A 4417-nucleotide genomic window follows, 5' to 3' on the forward strand; every position below is an offset into this window, starting at 1 on the left:
CCCCCCCCCCCCGCTACGTGGGACATGACATCCAGGGGTGAAAATCTCCCTGGAGACATGGGAGAGGACTCTGAGGGATGAATCCAGACCTGGTACTGTGGGACCAACAATTACATCCTGACCAAAATGGGGGAAAGAAGTGTAATTAATAAATTATCAGTGGCAGAGAGAGTTCTAATAGAGTTGAGAGACTACTCTGGAGGTTGCTCTTACCCAAGCTTCAGGTGGACCTTGCTACCTATCATAACCTGCCAACCCCTAACCAGGACCATTCTAACCAATCCTAAAGAATACCTAGGGCAATTTATAAGATTCCACAAGGGTTCCAGGCACTAGAGTAACTTCATAGAAACCTACAACCTCCAGATGGGTCCCTGGTCCACATAAGTCCTGAACCTAACCCAGTCTCTCCAGAACATCAGATAGTTCCATCTCCCTACCCCATATTAGTGACAGACCCTTCCAATGTCAAAAATTTAGAATTGCCATAACCCAAACAACACCAGTGAGAGGTATGGAAAGATCAAATGTGATGGTGGAATTATACATAGAAGATAACACTTAACAAATGAATATGAATGCTGAATCATTAAATTGATACCTCTTTTAGTCTCCAGTATTTTATTAAGCTAGAAGTAAAAACCTAAAATTGTGAAATTTTAACCCATGTCAAAGTCTGAAATATGTTCTACAACTAATTGTGGTGCTGTGCTTGGAAATTTATAGCTTTTTTGTATATATGTTACTATTCACAAAAAAAGAAGGGAAAAAAAAAAGCTGATTGTGGTGATAAAAAATAATGTTTAAGCCCATTAGCCTCCTATATTCTGGAGCAGCTAGAAGGGAAAATATGAGAGGAGCATATGGTAGCCCATGACAAACTCTGAGATCTATCCTGTAATCACTTTTTGAAGAGTGCTTTGAAAACTATTGCCCTTTTGTTTCTTTGCTTTGTATATATGCTATACTATAAAATTTAAAAAGTTTAAAAAAAATAGGAAAAAAATATTGATGCCTAGACCTTCCCCAAAACAATTAATTCAGATCATTAGAGGATGCAACTAGATAATAGTATTTTTTAAGCTGCCTGAGTGATCTCAATGTACAGATTAGAAGTTGATCTCTGAAAGAAACAGAGAAGGAAGATGGTGCACAAAAGGCAACGTGATATTTGTGGCCACTTAATTGATAGGCTCAGATTCATGGACAACACAGACTTCAGTGATATAAAAACAGAATTTATGAAGAAAGAAATTAAAAGATTGTTAGAAATGAAACACAGTTACATCCCCAGATGGGCCAGCACTAACACATGAATAGGAGTGCTGGGGAATCTCGAAGACAGCATTCAGGGTCTGACAGGTAAAAATCCACAGCAGGGCATCTTCTTCCCAGATACAATTCTCTTTCTCTCATGAGACTCTCTCATCTAATAGCTTGCATGCAGTTTATATAGTATCTTTACACAATAGTGACTGGATTCCAATTAGTTTATGTGACCAGGCCCAGGTGATCCTCTGGGAACTGGCTAGGAACTGAGGAAATTTCCTGGGACCTAGATAACTCTTTTTATCAAAATATATCTCTTTCTGGGAGGATAGCCAGTCCTCCCAGCTAGAGTGCACATTTCAACAATTTATTACCAAAGTCACATAATGGCCACATCAATTGAGCAGAACAGACTCTACAAATTTAGTTTTCCCTTTCAGAAGAAACTTGGGTTAGACAAGTATAAAATTGATAATGCCCATACTTCTATACTCACAGCTATTTTGAGAATTAGAATATGGAATGAGAAACCTCTTTAGCATCTTTCCTAGCCAGAGATCAAATACAGAATATAATTATTATCCTCTCAGAGTTCACCAGCATGACCAGAAAGTAGAAACAACTCGTATGTCTATCAACTGATGAATGGACGAAAATGATAGATCCATATAATAGAATATTATTAAACAATATAAAAGAATGAAATACTGAAACATGCTACAACAAGGATGAAGCTTGAAAACATTATGCTAAGTAAAAGAAGCCAGTCATAAATGACCACATATTTTATGATTCCATTTATATGAAATGTCCACAATAAGTAAATCCATAGAAACAGAAAGTAGATTAGTGGTTGCCAGATGCTGGGGGGAAGGGGGAGTAGAGAATGACTGCTAATGGGTACAGGGTTTTTTAGGGGGAGGGTTGAGAAGTTCTAAAATTAGAAATTGGTGATAGTTACACAGCTCTGTGAATATACTAAAAACCACTGAATTGTACACTTCAAAGGGTACATTTTATTGTATATAATTAGAGCTCAATGAAGGGGTTATTTAGAAAATTTCCCCAGCATGAGGATTACTAAAAATGTGTCAAGCTGGGGATTCAGATCATAGTTAATTGAGGTGGAAAAGGGAAGCTGGTGCTTATAACATAGTGGAGCAGATACATGGCTAAGCAAATGATCACAATGTGGAAGATGTTTGTACGAATAGAAGCTCGCATATAGGACAAGATGAACCACACTCCTGGGTAGTGCCAGAGGGCAAGAGAATGTCAAGAAAGGCTTCACAAGGGCAATGATATTTAAATTTACATTAGAACAGTCATTTCCATCCCTGAATGCACATTAGGAACTCCCAGAGGTCTTAAAAAATACCTAGCCTGGGCCTCACCAACAGCAATTAAATCAGCATCTTTAGAGGTGGGACCTGGATATTGGTAGTCTTTAAAAGCTTCATATGACTCCAGCCTGTGCCCAGAAGCATAGGTTTAGAGTGATGAGAAGGCGCTCAGCAATTGAAAAAAGGGGAGGGGAATGGCAGTATATCTGGCAGAGAGAACAGCATAAGCAAAGACACAGATGCCTCACATGGCATGAACGCACAGGGGATGGACATAAGTTCATTGCAGACTGGCAAGAGATGAGGCTGGAAACAGACACCAAATTCAGTTACTCCAGAGCCTCGGGCATCACGCCAGGAAGCTTGGGCTTTATTCAAAAGTGGTGAGGCTCAGAAGTATTTTAAGGGTTGTGGCATTCAGATTTGGGTTTTTTGTTTGTTTGTTTTTTTTTTAAGTAAACCTCCAGGGGCAATATAATGCTCTGGAGGGAGGGGTACCAGCCAGGAGGCTATGGTGTGAGGTGTGCATACCCCTGGCTGGAACGTCCTTTCTGAGGCAGGGTTTTATAAAATGAGTTCCCCAATTGCAGTTTCAACCTTCACGGGGAACAGCAGAATCTTTACAGAGCTTGATAACTCAAGACTGGAGTTTAAATGGTTTAAGATCTAAGTCTTGAAAATTCGTGAAGTGATTCTTTAATTTAGGACTGTAAAAAAGAAAACATTAAAAATCACTGACTACTTCAGAATAAATTGGATGCATGCTAAAAAAAAAATAACTTACACAATAACTGCAAACAAGAGATTACACGTGTCACTAAAATTAATGATCTACAACCACAACCAAGCCTCTCCATAGTAAACATCCATCTCTTAATGTGTTCTTGATTTGTTTCCTATCCCATTTCCCTCATGTGCTAATCCAGACCTTCACTTCTCAAGCTCCTCTTCTCCACTGGTCTCAACTCATGACTTCAGCCCCTGCTTGGTTTAACGTGGAATGCAGCATAGCAGTACCCAAGGAGCATGAACTTCAGAAACAGAAGTTCTGACTCTATTAATGTTCAGGAAATGTTAGTCATCTTAACAGTGAGCGTCAGTCTCTTCTCATCTTTAAAATAGGGGTTAAAAAGAAAAAAACCCTACATCATAGTGCCATTGTGAAGATTAAATGGAACCAGAAACAGATTGAACATGAAGCTAATAAAGTTTAATGATAGACCATCAAGAAGGGGCTCTAACAGTGTGTTCATGTGGCATGCATTTCTATAAAATTTGCAAAAGAAGACATTTTAACTGCAATTAGTTGAGTCTCTTGTCTCTTTCTTCTCCAATTTCCCCTTCTCCACACTTCTTTTGTTGGGCCATATTACAGAAACCACAGGCATTTTTGGGATCTGGCCAAGGGGAAATTGAATTGGGAGTACATTTTGTTTGGGTCTATTGAGATACTCAACATGGTTTGCAATAATTTCTATGTGTGGTTAAGTTATTGCTAGCTCCCTTGGTGTAGAAATATCTTCCAGGAATAATCTTTTTTTTCTGTAGTGCCTACCATCCTGGTGGTGTGACACTAAAGTAGGTCCAGAGGCCTTTCAGGTAGGGTTCTGGTTTGCTAGTTGCCAGAATGCAACACACCAGAGACAGACTGGCTTTTAATAAAGGGATTTATTTCATTAGTTCTTCAGAGGAAAGGCAGTTAACTTTCAACCAAGGTTCTTTTTCACATTGGAAGGCACAGGGTGATCTTTGCTGGCCTTCTCTCCAGGCCTGTGGGTTCCAACAACTTTCCCCAGGTGATTTCT

Source organism: Tamandua tetradactyla, chromosome 1 (genome assembly GCF_023851605.1).
Source record: "Tamandua tetradactyla isolate mTamTet1 chromosome 1, mTamTet1.pri, whole genome shotgun sequence".
Classification (NCBI taxonomy): domain Eukaryota; kingdom Metazoa; phylum Chordata; class Mammalia; order Pilosa; family Myrmecophagidae; genus Tamandua; species Tamandua tetradactyla.